Raw genomic sequence first — 16,469 nt, 5'->3', positions numbered from 1 at the left:
AACCTAGGCGTTTGAAATTTCACCATCAGAGAGCTTCTTGTTGCTTTCAGCAAATCTTAACATTTTGGTGTAATCTGATTTAAGAGGCTGCACATTTTCTTTGCAGGGTCAAAACACACACATTCTGATGTACAGACCTTGTGTCCTAACAATTTTGGATGTTATTACATGACCCATTTTCATATCAAAAGAATCTGTGTGTGTGAGTGAGCATGAGGGTTCTATTTTCCCCAGAAGTGCGCTTCCCAAATACCCCAATATCTGTTGGCCATCTCATATTTTGTAAGAAACAAAGAACTGACATTTTGTCAAATGGGTTACAAACCAATTGCATCAAATCTTACTAAACTCTATAATATCCTGAAGGTATAGATGTTAATATCCTTATTTTTTACAAACAAGGCAAAAGAAACTCAGAAGATACACCTGGCCCACAGTCCTTTTGGCTAAGTGGCAGAGTCAGGATTTGACCCCAGAGTTCTTAAGTCCTTCATCTTTCTCCTATAATTTAAGGCAAGAGCTGGCTATGAGCCAAACTTGGCCCACCATCTATTTTTATATGACCTGCAATCTAAAGATGATTTTTACATTTTTACATAGTTGTACTTTAAATGGTTACATGACTACAGGCATAATGTGTGCAATTCCTTTCTCTTGATCCACAAAGTCTAAAATATTTACTGTCTGGCTCTCTACAGGGTAAGTTTGCCAACTCCCAATTTCAAGCCTCAAGAGCTCTGCACAGTGCTGCAGTCAGGAATATTAATGTGAGCCACACATGTAAAATGTGCAATTTTCTAGAAGCCATACTTTTAAAGGTAAAAAGAGATGACAATGGAAAAGATCAATGAAACTAAGAGCTGGTTCTTTGGAAAGATAAACGAAATTGAAAAACCTTTAGCCAGACTCATCAAGAAAAAAAGGGAGTGCGCCCAAACCAACAAAATCAGAAGTGAAAAAAGCAGTTATAACCGACAGCACAGACATACAAAGGATCCTAAGAGCCTACTACAAACAACTCTATGCTAAAAAAAGGACAACCGAGAAGAAATGGACAAACTCAGGCCCATCAACCACTCTGCAGTTCTTTACCGTTTTAATTTCTTCACCACACTTACCACTCAGTCACGTGCATGTAGATTATGAAGTCTCTTTGCGTGTTGTTTGTCTGACCACCATTAAAACGGGAGCTCCACGGCAGCAGGGGTCTATAAGGCCTTGTATGCTCCTACATTTCAAGGGCCTAGAACAGCAGTAGGTATATATAGTATATGTTAAAAAAAAAATATGTGTTTCAACAAAAAATGATAAAACAATTCACATATATAAAGCAAGAGGAACAGAAAATATCTCAGAAAAGAGCAACACAGTAAAAAAAAAAAAAAAGCATTAGAAGTCTGGTGTGAACTGGTTTACTCAATCGATTTGGGTGAAACACTGAATTCATTGAAGAAGAAAGGAGAGAACTTTAAAGGGAGAGAGAGAAAAATCAACCTTGGTGGATATCTGCCTGGTAATTTTTTCAAGAGCTAACTAGCAAAATGAACTACAAATGTAAAAGATTCTAAAAATACCACGGGTCTCTCATTGTTATGGGCTGACTGATGCATTCATTTTTAATTAGATTAACAATATTTTCTGCCACCAGTTTCCTGAGTGGAACAGCAGGTGAAGGAGAAGAGAGCCCTATTTTTCAGTTCATTACATTCACCGGCTATTTCTCTTCCTAAAACTTCTGCCAGCACTCCATGGTGAACTTAGACTAGCAAAATGGAAGTTACATTTCAATGCCCAGGAGAAAAGCCTTGAGAAAGCTTCACAAAACAAAAACTTTGGTTTTCATTACATCCACCAGGCCTGCAGATTCACCTAAGATTCCCTAAGGTCCTTGGAGACTTCTTAAATGCAGTAAAATGCCTGCCTCAGGTAAAACTGGCAACACTTTAGAACAAAGGCTTCGTAAGTGGTGGTTTATAACGCATGTAGGATTTGAAAAGTACATTTTTTCGTGTCTTGAAGATATGTCTTATTAAGACTGCGTTCCCCCTTGGAGGCAATATAACTTTTTCAATAGCTCATGCTTGCCATAACGCTATTTCTTGTGGGGAAGGCTGGGGTGTTTTTATCTGGAATAGAATGATGTTATCTGAACAAATATTATTTCAGGAGATTGTAGATTTGCAGGTAGAAAGAGCTGGTCAGATTTTTCAGCGCAGAACTAGGCTAAAAAGTGAAGCGAAAGAAAATCGTCAGCCCAGAGACCGCAACACTTTAGGTGAAAATCTCTCGAAAACGGTGCCCACATCAACACTAAACCTTATATTTTAACACTCCCTTCAGGATTCTCCTCACTGCAGCTATTGAAGACATGTTTAAATTTTTCTAAAACAACAGATATGATTCACACAATAAGCAGAAATTACCAAGCGTGCAAGCAGTTCGTTCAGACCGCCACAGGCTCACTCTATCTAGATAAGCATGGCGATTTTTAATAATCTGCAAAGACAAATTATACACATATACACACACAAACCGAAGTGTTTATTCACCTGAAATTTCTAATGAAATAAAACTTTGAATGCTGAATCATAATTATTGATGTGTATATTATTTGTGCATATATTACGCATATGCATGAACAGAACAAAACTAAAATACATATAAGGGAGTGAATACGATTCAGTCCTGCCAATAATAGCAAGTGAAAACCCTTAGTGGATTATATTTATAATGTTTCAATCTTTTAGGACAGACACGCTAATGAAATATTTAGGTTAACTGGCCACTATTCAGGGATTTAGAAGTGTTTTGTTTACACTGTGAATCACCGCGACTGCTGCTGAACACTTCTGAATGTAGAAGTGATTGGTTTTCTGACTCACCCACGGTCTTTTCTATATCCTATGCCCAGGCTCTCAGCCCCTTGATGCCCCTAATTTCAATAAATGTCTCAATCCATTTCAGTGACCCCTCGGACCTTGTCAAGCACTGGAAATGTTTCATTGTAGGGATGGTAATTTCAAATTCTTAATATCAGAGCATAATTGAAATGCATGTAATTCCTCAGGAAACTTGGCAGGTTATTTCTCTACTTCATCACTGCTAAATCTTTCAAGAAACTTGTTTTCATTTTCTTCTCTCTTAAGTGAGAACCCTAGTGTAAACTGTCTTGGCAGCCCCTTCCATTTCCTCCTACCATCGATCCAGACCTAAAACAATCCTGGGAAATAATTAATCCATACACTTTCCTTTTACAATTATACTTGTACTGCTGTCCATAGCTGGAGGAAAACACAGAAACTGGGCAATTCACCCAACCGACACTTCTGATACCTAAAGCCATCGGCATGCCCTGCATGGGCCAGTCCAAGTTGCCCATGACTAGCTCCATTTTCCATTATCCCAAAAGTCACTCCACTCATTCACCTCATTTCCTTAAGCCCCTTGCCTGCCAGTCTTACTCAGCATGATGTTCTCTAACTTACAGAGAGAACAGACACTATCATATAAATGCTGCCAACTTCCTGTCTCTCATTTACAAGTGTGTTAACATTTTAATGTCTCTGTACATGTTTACCTCTATTTTCTACGCGAAGTGAATTGTTTTGTCCACGTGCTGACACCTTTTTTCACTTTTCATGACATTATTTTATATCTTTTTTCCTTCCCTATTGGCCCCATATCCATCAACATATAAATGAGAAACATTGGACTCATTACCCTTTTCTTCAATCATGCTTCCAAAGGGTGGACTGTCTTGCATATCTTCCCTTGCATCTAGCCATTTGTACATCAACTCCCTACAAGTATACTGTAACCCCTACTACAGCACTGAAACAGTTCCAATCAAGGTGATCAATACCTTGAACACATTTCAATTTGTTATATGCTTTGTTGGATTTGATACTAACCACTCATTTTGCAACATCAAGAACAATCTTCCTACTCTTCTAATTCTTTCTTCACTTCTTCTCAAGTTCCTTTAAAGTCTTCTCCTACACTTCTTAGATGCCGATGTTGCCCTCATCTTTGTCTTCCATACCTTTTCTCCTCGCCATAGGTAAAACTGTCAAGTATGCTACCGTATGTGACTAGGATTTCCAAAGCTCTGGCTCCATCCAGGAGCTACCTCCTGGGCTCTGGGTGTTTATTTCCACTGTTACAGTATTCAAACTTAAAACCAACATCATCCCCCATTGTTAGAAACCTCATTACTGACTGCCCAAGCCAGAAACTTGGGACTTTCTTTTTACGTTGACTTGACTTCTACAAAGAATGAGTCAACAAATTCTATAGATTCTACTAACTAAATCATCTCTTGAATCCTTTTTCTCATCTCTGTCCTCACTTCCTTGCTTTAGACCATTCTCATCACTTGGCTCCTAAGTTACTGAAACAGCCTCCTAGTTGATCTCTCTACAACTCACTTAGCTACTCTTAATCCAAACAAGATAAATATTTTTTAAAGTGTAAATCTAAGCATACTACTTCTCTGTTGGGAGAACTTCAAAACAAAATCAAAATTCTTTATCATGCTTTTATTCATTCACTCACTCAATATTTATGAATAGCTGTGGATCAGAAAATGAACTAGACAATGCATATGCAATGGCATTAAATTGACCCAGTCCCAGCAGACTTTACATACTGGACCCTAAGAGTAAAACTCTTAGTCGTAAAACCTGACATTTGTCATCCATGTAATCAACACTCCAGTTACTCCTCAATTAAAGATTTTACTATAGCTTAATGTGAGTGAGAGTGTGTCTGTGTGTGTCTGTCTGCCTGCCTGCCTGCCTGCCTGCGTCTCCTCACAGATTATGGCTCACTGAAAGCAGTGATTGAATGATAACCAAGTGTACCTAATATCTGAGTCTTGCTCAGTGACAGTGACAGCAAATCCTGTTATAGTACTTATCATAATTTGTGCATTATGATAAGTGCTTTCCATGACCCACTTAATCTTCCTACCAGTCCTATGAGGTAGGTACTATTATTGTCCTTATTTTCCTAATGAGAAAACCACCCAGACAAATACCAACATTGTTACTACCTCATACAAAATTATTTTTAATTTCTGCTGGAGGTAGCCTATGGATTAAGATAGCTGTCTTTGAAACCAAAAGCTCTGGTTTATTTTGTTTTGAATATAGTTTTGAAAAATAAATCTGAGTTTGTTTTTATGAGGAAGCTCAGAGAGTTCATTCTAGATACGAAAAAAGATGATAGATAAAAAGATGAAGTGATTAAAAATCAGTAATTTTTATAAACTTATTAATTTCTGTACCATTCAAAGCTTTAAATTGTTAATAATAGACTTTAACATCTATTTCATGATTTTAAACCAACTAAAGCTTTTAAATTATTTTTGTCAATAACTCAATATGTCATTCTATTTCTTTTGAGGTGGGGGAGGTAATTAGATTTATTTATTTCTTTATTTAATGGAGGTGCTGGGGATTGAATCCAGGCCCTCATGCATGCTAAGCATACACTCTACCACTGAGATATACCCTCCCCCCCCATTCTATTTCTATATTAAATAGTAAAAAAAAAAAAAAGGATAGTTATGAGTAAGTCAGATTTTAATCTTACTTGACATTTGTTTCAACTTTATTTGTAGTAAATTTGTCTTTAGTTCTCTGAGTCCTAAAAGTTCTGTACCCTTGACTTCTCTTATAGCCAACAGAAGCTATGATTAACATAGTGCCTGAATAAATAAAAATATCAATTAGTCCAAGAGCTCTCTTTCAGCATTTTCTTTAAAGTATTTTCCCTATGGAAAGCAAGACTCACAGTTCCTATTTCAGAAACTTATGTTCCAAAGAAGGAATGTCTATTATCCAGTTTTCTTGGCTAGATGCTACAAAGGAACCAAAGGAAGTATTAGCAGTGTAACCAACAAGAGGGAACTTGACAAGTGAGAGGAAGGAAGCCTGCTTATCAGAAAGAACTAAGAAAGCAAGTCCATTTTTCTTTGATGGCTATGATATTTTTAGGAATCAAGAAGACTTGATTCTTACACCAGGATTTCCCTGCCTTAGATCAGAGTTCTACCTTGCAGACAGAAGCAATCCTACACCTCTCTTGAGATCTAGCCAGACCAGCTAATGGGAGAAAAATATTGCAAAACAATGAAAGGTTTAAAATCTACAATATAAAAAGATCTTTAAAATAAGAACATAAAATTTGATTAAAAACAGAAAACTTAAAGAAAGGGCAAAGATTCGAATAGGCAATTCACAGGAGAGGATATCCAACATTGCTAGGATAATTAATATTAAAAGTTGAAAGTGCATCTACACTATAACTTGACAGTTTTATTCTTGGATTACCTACTCCATTAAATAAAAGAGTACATTCATAAGGATGTAAGTATAAAGTGTTTATTGCAGTAATGCTTTTAAGGGCCAAAAATAGAAACAAAATGAATACTCATTAGTAGGAAAATGAATAAAGTATAAATCCATTAAAAATGAGACATTAATTGAAAAATGAGGTAGCCCTCTCTCAGATGACACAGAGTAATTTATTCAAGTGAGAAAAGCAAGATGCAGACAAATGTATACACTAGGGTCCGTTTTTAGAACCAAAACTAAATAAACAAATGAGAACAAGATGAGAAGAAAAATTTCATACAATGTGTGTATTTTGGAGTGAGCTGGAGAAAAATGAGGAAGAATACACACCAGGTGATCTCAGGTGTGGTGAGGACAGAAGGGAGGGAAAGGATGGCAAATGATGGACAGGGCAGAAGAGTGCACACGAAAATCATCTTCCAAATGTAATCCTGTGAGTATAAAACTGTGTGTGTGTTCACAGAGATATGAATGAAAGAGTGCTAAACAATGTGTTTATTTTGGTATATTTATTTAATGAGATTTCAAGGAACTTTTACTTTCTTCCCTAAATCTCTCTGGACTGTTTTTTGCTTGTTTGTTTTGTTTTGTTCTTTACATTGAGCATATATGCAACCAAATGAACAAACAAACCAGAACAGAATATGGGTGTACCAACATACATGTGGATACATAACAATCCTCACTGTCTGTCTATGTTTGGTGAGTCAAAAAAGAGAATATATTGAAAGCATTCTCTTTATCACCTAAAGATGGGCTGCCCTTCCTGAGAAAAGGGATACAAAATGCTTTATAAATGCTTTGGTAGAAAATAAGGCAGTCCATACCATTAGAGACAGTCCAAACAGGAGTTGAATCATTGAACTTCATGGAGATAGAAGCAAGTAGCCAGAGAAATAAGTTACATTTGCCAAGGGCAGAAGGTGGAACATTCACAGAAGAGACAGCATTCTACAAAAGTGAGGATGGGTAAGTCATACTCTGACATCTTTGTTCTAAGGTCTGCTAAGATCTGGAATTTCTGTCTGAATTCTTCAAACTTGTCATCATACTTTTGTATAAGAATAAGTACTTATATATATACTTTCAAGTCCAGAATGTAGATAACAAAATCCAACCCCACATAGACATTACCATATGTTTAATCATTCTTTATCTCTTCATGAGGGTAAAAAACTATCTTGAACAAAACTTCAAACTGGTAAGTGTTTCAAGGGGCTATTCATTTAAGTACTTCTTTCAAAGACTATGGGACCTGGTTTGCCATTTTAAAATCTAAGACAGAATAAATACATATCTAGGGAGCAATCTTTCTAGTCTTAAAAAGCTATGTTTGTATCAATTACTGACATAAGTCACCTTCAACACTTCATTGCAGAAAGTATTCATTTCTGTGCATACTGATCTCTGTCAAAGGCAGCTCTTCCTTTAGGATAAAATACAAATGAATCTCATGCAACTCCCTAAGCTCATTCATTATGTCTGAAGGACCAGGGGATTGGTCAAGGGGGAAAAACAGCCTTGGAAAGAAGCACAGGCTGTTGTGACTGCAAATACACTATGTGTATCTTCCCCTCATGGTGTATCCAAGGGCAGAGAGCAGACCTTCCTTAGGATTGTCGACAATAAAGGATGAATGCTGTCTTTATTATGGAAAAAGATTAAATACAGTAGATAGATGATGATGATGAAGATGGATGGATGGATAGACAATAGAAAGAAAGGAGGGAAGGCGGGAGGGAGGAAGGAAGGTAGGAAGGAAAGAAGGAAGGGGAAGGGTGAAAAGAAAAATAGCACTGTTTCTCCTGAGGAAGCTTATAATGGCATTATCACTTTTAGGAACTTTTATTTACATATTCAAAGTACTTTATAATTTTTAATAAGGCTGTAAACTTCCTGCTCAGTTTTCAAGTGTCTTTGGTTTTAAACGGGTCATTAAAAAGTTACTTTTGCTTTAATTAAATAAACAAAGTACTCAATTTATTCTTACATGAACCTCCAGGATTTTCAATTAGTTATTTATGCATTAAGCTTGAGTGAGTTGCTATGCTAATGTGCTTTTATCATTTTGCCAAAAATAAACACGTGATTGGTTTACAGGAGGACGCGATGCCTCCAACTTTCATATGTCTCCTGTCATTGGCATTCTGAATTTAAGTACAAGTTCCACTGTTCAGTAAACACCATTAATCTGCAGCTTATGCAAATCACAAACCTATTATTTTAACTGTTTTATTAAGAAATAAAATCAAGGCTATTGTTAGCCCACTTATCTTGAAAAGAAGTATTCTGTAACTGCAAAATGTTAATCCAGTATTATGAATGGTATTGTTGTCACCACATTAATAAAATATTACATGATATGATACAGAGATTTCTGTATAAAGTCAGATTACATCTGAGACAATTTTCCTTTTCAACAGCAGTGGTAAGAGGTTACAGTGATAATGCCACAAACTCTTTGTTTATTAATGCCATGCTGTTTATGGTTTATAAAACATATTTTATTTATCTTTCCTTTCTCATTACTTCTGATTCATTTCATTCTAGGGGCTGACAGGAAAAGAAAAGATGGAAGGAAAAACTTTAGTTAATTGTATGGACAGGATAATAAAAGGGAAGTACTGCATACAATAAAGACATTGGACCATCAAGTAATTTCAACTGCTGTACTGTAAAAACAACTGAAGACTTCCTGAGCCCTAAAACATCACTTACCTTTCCTTTATGAAGAATGTAACATAACAGCAAGCGATGTTCTCAAGATGCCCATGTGTAGCCTACGGATCCCCAGAGCCTCAAAACACTAAATAAATTCTTGCCGTTGAAAACAAAATCACTCCTCTCACTCAGAATAACATCGTAGGTGTTTGGTTTATTAAAGTCCATGATTATGTGTGGTTCAGCCCTGGTTTTGTACTAGGTATTGAGTCTCACTGTGCTGGTATTTACTGGGCCTGGCACACACCAAATATGCCGGCACACAACAGGGGTGAATTTACTGAAAAACTAATTTGGATTACGCTTCAGATCCTCTGAACTGCATGGGCCCCTTCCAAGACTCTTAATTGTATACTTGTAATTATGTATTTGTATTTTTATAAGGGCGGCAAAATTGCATATGCTTTAGGCCCCATAAAACTGGATCCCCTTCTATCCATCTAACTATCCATCTATTTATCTATTTATTCTATCCACCTATTTATTTTTTCCAGTTTCACTGAGATATAATTTCTATACAGCACTGTATAAGTTTAAAGTGTACAGCATGATGACTTCACTCACACATACTGTGAAGTGATTACCATAAAAAGTTTTGTTAACATCCATCATCTCATATAAATACGAAAGAAAAAAATCCTTGTGATGAGAACTCAGCATTTGCTCTCTTAACAACTTTCAAATATTCCATAGATCAGCGTTAGCTATAGTTACCCTGTTGGACATTGCACCCCTAGTACTTATTTACCCTTCTAACTGGAAGTTTGTACCTTCCTCCAATCAACTCCCCCTACCCACATTCTCCACCTCTGATAACCACAAATCTGATCTTTCCTGTGAGTTTCCTTTTCTTTTTTTTTTTAGGTTCCACCTATAAGTGAGATCACATTGTGTTTGACTTTCTCGGTCTGACTTATTTCACATAGCATAATGCCCTCAAGGTTCACCCATGTGGTGGAGTTTCCTTTATACATATATAATAACACGTCATAACTTCTTTACTCATTCATCCAATGACAGATTGTTCGCATGTCTTGGCTATTGTAAATACCGCTGATATGAACATGGGGGTGCAGATAACTTTTCAACTTAATGTTTTTGTTTCCTTTGTATATATTCCCAGAAGTGGAATTACCGAATCACATTCGTTCTATTTTTGATTTTCTGAGGAAACTCCATACTGTTTTCTGTAGTGGCAGTACCAATAGACAGTCTCACTAACAAAGATTCCCTTTTCTCCACATGTTCACCAGCATTTTTTATCTTTTGTCTTTTTGAGGACAGCCAATCAAAACCACACTGAGATGGCATCTCAGTGTGGTTTTGATTTGCATTTCCCTAATGATTAGTGATGCTGAATTGAGCACCTTTTTACGCATCTGCTGGGCATTTATGTATCTTCTTTGGCAAAATGTCTATTCAGGTCCTTTGACCATTTTTTAATAGTGGATCTACTTCTAGAGTCAGTAAATCTTTGGTGTCTAACCAAATGGATGGATGAACAAATAAATGAACAAAGGACGCAATCACTGCCTGAGGATAGTATTTCATCTGTATATCATACTAACTGATATCAAAGTACACGTGGAGACTATGTTTTCCTCTGAAAATGTTTAATTTCTAAAATTCTCTAAACTTCTACCTATCTGTAACTTCCTGGATCATGTCCCTCCCTTTTCACTCAATCTGATCAATCCCCCATCTCCTTCCTTCTTAGAGGCTCTCTTCTTCTTTACAGGCTATAAGTCTTTCCTATGTTCCTAACTCTTTCCTTTTTAATTCATTTATTCCCTGCTCAGCCTTGTTGCAATGGTGGGTAATTTAAGAAACATTATAGAGACACTTTTGGCCTCCCTACTAAGTAAACCTTAGGTGGCTGGGGTCCTACTGAAGGAAACTATTAAATGATATTGAGAGTTTGCCATAAACTTTAATATATCCTTCTACCATATCTTGGTGATCCACTATTTAATCCCCCACCATACTATTCTAAATCTTTTCCAAATATTTGAGACTCCCAACATCCTCTACTTACCCCTCACTCTCTCAGCTCCTGTTTCCTCCTCTCACTTTACATTAGGTACCACAGTGCTTTGAATAGAGAAGGACCCAACATCTGTAGATGAATGTAGAAACTACGGAGTCTATGTCCACTTGATGGGAAAACCTTCAATACAGAAATCTTCAGATGGCACTGGCTGTGAAAAAATAAGATAAAAACAGAAATACATTTTCATCTTAAACCATCCCTACAAAGAGTCCTTAGTTAAATTAAATAAACGTTAAAGAGACAGGTCGCTAAAATGTAACCAGAGAATACTTATTAAGAATTTAATCATAAGTATTTAAGTCTTCTTTATAGAAGTACACAAATTATCACTAAATTCTATGACTTTGAATTTCAGGGAATATTTCATATAGTGTTTTTACTGAGTATATTTATGTATTCACAGCATTCCAATATAACTTTAACTCTACAGTAAGAGGTTCAGTGCTGATGTCAGTAATGGGTTGGAAAACAGTAAAACACAGGCACTAAAATTCTATTGAGAGTTTTATTTTAGAAAAATAGTAGAAAATTTGTATTTCATTTAAGTAGACAGGAACCTCATTAAAATTGTCATATGCTTCTTAGCTTTTCATAAATTGAAAGTATAAAAATATTTTGCTATAAAAAAGCACAGCTGCTAATTAGAAAGGACTTTAATTAGCGGATCCACTTAGAAAAAGGTAAATCACATTTCACAAATTTGAGAACTTTGTTGTGATATTTGATGCATACTAAATATTTTGTCAATTATAGACCAACTGATGCAACATAATTCCATATGGATCATTTGAATAATAGCTAACATGTATTATGCTTCTTACTAAGTATTAAATACTATTCCAGGTGCTTTATCTGTATTTGCTAATTTTTGTCACCAAGCTAATCAAGGAAACACTACTTGGTCTTTATCTTATGGATAAGCAAACTGAGGCTCAGACAGGTTAAGTAAGTAATTTGCTCATGGTCACACAAAGCTAGGTTTTGAGCCCCAGACATATGATTCAAGAGTTAGTTCTCTTAACCACCTCCCTGTAAGCAAATATGCAGAATTATTCTGGAATTTATATTGTGTAAGTCAGTGCTGTTACTGGAGTCCCTTGCATTGTCTGGAATACAGAAAGGACTCACTAAGACGTATAGCCTATCACTGAAAACTCAATAGTTGGGTTGATTTTTATTGACAGCTACAAGACCTGGTGGAAAGCTCAGAGGGTTTGGAATCAGTTTCAGATTTCAAAGTGCACTTGTCAGTCACTTAGCTTTTCTGAACTGTAGTCTCCTTATTTGTGCAATATGTTAAATAATGCCTGCTTTTCAGGTTTTGCGTAACTACAGATGTAAGCTATATGAATAAAATGTTGTTTCTGTGCGTTTATCTGTTACCTCATGATCTGAAAACAGAGAAAGAACTTTTCACCATTATGGAGGAATGATTCGAGTGACCTGATTTAAAGTGGAGTGTAGACTGTGTACTTTAAATTCACTTCAATGCTTCCAATTCTGAAGTAATAAGGATCACCCTTCCTCTTCCTAAAAGAGGTTGAATCCTGGGGGGCGGGGGGTGGAATTGTTACAGCAGTAATAAAAAATATGCATACAAGTTCTATAGCAAAACAAACAGAAGAGGAAGAGAGGAAGAGAGGAAGGAAGGAAGGAGAAAAAAGAAAAAAGGAAATCCACTCACACTAGAAGCAAAGGAATCTGCGAAGTCAGGCCTCTTTTTAAGAGATGGATTCCAAGCCTCTGGCTGTCTTGCTTAGGGAAGTGGCAGTGAATTTTTGTCTTAAATGTATAGTTGATGGTTGATGGCTGTGGAATCAAATATTTCCTATTGACATGGGGAAGGAATCCCAAGCTATGAAATTAAAGTAAGCTCTGTCCTGAAATAGTGAACCCTTGGGTCCTGGAGCAGAAGCAAGAATTCAACTTGCAGGACGGGTTCTACCGCGTGGAACACACAGCACTCCCATAGAGGAGAGCCGTCTCTGCTGAGTGTGGGCTCACAGCGGAAGTCTACAAAGCAGGTGAGAAATAATTTCCCCTGAAGGGAACACAGAGACAGTAATTAATGTTTTCTGAGTCTTAATCTAGAAAAATTTTTAATGCACCATGATTGTGGATAGTTACATAGCATTCAATTGTATGAATATGCCAAATTAGTCAGCTTCCCAGAGAAACAGGGCCAACAGTATACGTGCAGGGAGAGACAGAAGAGAGTTATTGTAAGGTCTTGGCTCGCAAGATCACAGAGGCTGAGAAGTCCCACAGTCTGTCATCTGCGAGCTGGAGACCCAGGAAAGCCAAGGGTGCAGTCTGAAAGCCAGAGAGCTGATACGTAGATTCCAGTCCAAGTCTGAAGGCCTGAGAACCAGGAGCACTGAGGGCAGAGGAAGATTAATGTCTCAGGTCAAGCAGTCAGGCATAGGAGGGGCAAATCTTCCCTCTCCCTCCTGTCTGTTCTATTCAGGTTCTTAACAGATTGAATGATGCCCACCCACTGCAGAGGGCAACACACTTTCCCCAGCCTACCAACTAAATTGCTAGTCTCCTTCCAAACACCTTTAGAAATAATGTTTAACCAGATATTTGAGCATCCCTCAATCCACTCAAGGTGACACATTAAATTAACTATCACAGTGTCATAAAGCTTAACTCATCTGAATGTTCTCTGATTCTTAGGACTAATGGCTTCTGTAAAAAGAAATTATGATGTCAAAGATATAACAGAATAAGACACTGTATAGAAGAAATGCTAAGATTTTTTTTTACAGTCAATATAGTTAATTAATAGCATCTATAAAATTTTCTAAATCATAATGTTCAATTATATAGTTTGGGTCTCCTATGTCTCACATTCACAAGAAAGTGCAATTTAATTCAATATGAAAAAATATATTTGTAAATAATTTATATTTTTAAAACAGAATCTCCATTCCACTATTGACATTTCTAAAAGCTAAAGCATTCTTATCTCTCCTAAATTAACAGTGTAGAATATTGACAATTCAAGCATTATCAGAATGTTTAATTATGAACTGATGATCCAACATTTAACAAAATCTTACTGAGGACATTTGAATGAGATGGACTTTAGGATATATTATCCCATAGCATTCAAATTTCTCTGTGTTGTATTAGCTCTGAATAAAGCAGTGTCTCTAAGCTTCACTAAAATAGCTTGACTTCACTAAAATAAAAGTTAATGACAAATTGCCAGTTTTTACACTATAACAATAATATAAATGATCACTCTAGAAGAGCTACATCTTTTGAAAACAGACAGTTCAACATACCATTCTTTACATCAGTCAGTCTCTTATTTAAAGATTCATATGACGAACCTAGAGTGACATGGCAGGAAAGAGGCCATCCCTTCAGACAAATAGGTATATTCATTTTGTTGTCATTTGCCAGTTTTACTTTTTAAATTTTCACACTAAATCTTTCCCGGAGGATAACTAATTGGGATTTAACATAACAGCATCCCCATTGAAGAGCTGGTAGATGTTGTGTGTATATGCCTTTGGTCATCATTCTTTTCTATTATAAAGAGAATAAACTGATTCACAACAGAACAAGGAAGCACATCAAGTCACTAAACAAAGTCGAATTAAAAAAAAAAAAAGACCTCATTGCTAGCATCCTGAATATTAAAATATCTACATATTCCTTTCCCTAACACAAATTTGCATATGCGGTATACAGCTAGAATGTGGAAACTCAAAATGTGGAACTCAAATCTTTCCAAACAGAAATAAAATACAATTCATGAATGATAGCTACAAGGTTTTCCCATCTTGTGTGTTGTCAGCATGCCAATATCTCCCATCAGTCTGATTCAACTGGGATGCAGAAAGAGGCGGACACAGGTAGATTAAATCTTTGACAGTTCCCGTCCAGTGTTACATTATTTTAATAGAACTTCAAGAGGCAGCAGGCACACACAATGCACGCCATGTATGATTGATAGAAAGTGCAGGTTTGCTTACCTAATGCTTGACAATGAGGAGAAACACCTTCTCTGGCATTACAAATTTGAGCACTGACAGCCAAGGCAGGTACAGCCTGCATGCAGACCTTTGAGCCAAGCATAGATTTAATTCTCATCCATCATCAGAAACATAGATTTCTCTGAAAAACCTTAATGCATCTCATCGTGTTAACAAATGATAAATTTGATAGAGTCTATGGGTATTTTTCTTTCTCATATATGAAAGCTGGTTGTCAGTTTAATTTAACAACTACTTGCTAGTGCCTCTGATTTGCTAGACATTGTTTCAAGCACTAAAGAGATACACTAATGAGTTCCTACCTCTCTAGAACTTTTAGTCAGGGGTGGGTTTAGGTTGGAGATAAAACAAGTATAAATTTTACTAAAATACAAGACAGACCAGAACTGAGCTTCATCTCTAGCTAAGGCAATGAAGAAAATCTTCATAGAGATTATCTTCATGTGGAACACAGTGACAGTGTCACACTTAAAAAGCAGTAATTATTTTACATTTATATACAAGTGTCCTTTGCTAAAAAAAAAAAAAATCATGTAAGGGAGGTAACTGACTCCACGTTACAAATGGAGAAAACATATTCCATTAAGTAAAGCAAGAAACAAAGCTAGAAATTCTTCATCTTGGATGAAGACTGTGACTCAAAATTGTACACTGCTTGAAAAATGTCATCAGTTCTTCTAGCATGGATTTGGAACCCTGATCTGAATACTGACGACAGAAACTAGAATATGGAAATGAGACTGATGGTGGATGATTACTGAAATATGGGAGGGGGTATGATACCAAAGGAGAGAACATAAAAAGAAAAGAGAAGGAAACTCAGGAAAGAAGCTTGGAAGAAAAGCCATCTTGAGAGTGAAAATCAGGGAGAGAGGAGAATAACAAAAAGTGGTCAAAGAATTTGGAGAGACAAACAGAAAAGTATCATGATTACTGAAAAAAAGGGTGTATCACAAGAAATACGGGTAAGCCGTAAGTGAAGGTCGCTGTATTCCCAAAGTCACCTCAGTGTCTCACACTGAGTATAGATAGTCTCAATAATTTTTTGTTAAATGAAAGAATGACCCTGATCCACCTACACTTTTCTCTTTACTATCTGAACTTAAAACCTTGAATATAAAACACAGCATTTTGCCCTTAATTTCATCCTTTTAACTCATGGCAACTCTATATTCTCCTTATACACAAAACACCACTTATTCCAAATCACGATCCCAAGCATGTAGCACCCGTGGCCATACTTCCTGACTCTACTCCTAGTCTGGACATGCCTTGATCTTACTTGTTCTCATTCCACCTTCCCAACTAATAGGGAAACAAAACATATTC

The 16,469-nt window shown here is 36.4% G+C and overlaps 1 long non-coding RNA gene across 1 annotated transcript in view; it reads right to left on the bottom strand.

Annotated features, from left to right (window-relative positions):
* Positions 1 to 16,469, bottom strand: part of LOC141577640 (uncharacterized) — a 383,621-nt gene that overhangs the window by 281,314 nt on the left and 85,838 nt on the right. Inside the window, exons 2-3 of the long non-coding RNA XR_012506872.1 lie at positions 11,116 to 11,278; positions 1,119 to 1,243 (exon numbers count right to left, since the gene is read on the bottom strand). This is a non-coding gene — a long non-coding RNA (uncharacterized LOC141577640). The remainder of the gene's footprint in view (positions 1 to 1,118; positions 1,244 to 11,115; positions 11,279 to 16,469) is intronic.

This window comes from Camelus bactrianus, chromosome 5 (assembly GCF_048773025.1).
Source record: "Camelus bactrianus isolate YW-2024 breed Bactrian camel chromosome 5, ASM4877302v1, whole genome shotgun sequence".
Lineage (NCBI taxonomy): Eukaryota > Metazoa > Chordata > Mammalia > Artiodactyla > Camelidae > Camelus > Camelus bactrianus.
Note: the sequence above shows the minus strand (reverse complement) of the source record. Positions and strands in the feature narration are given on the sequence as shown.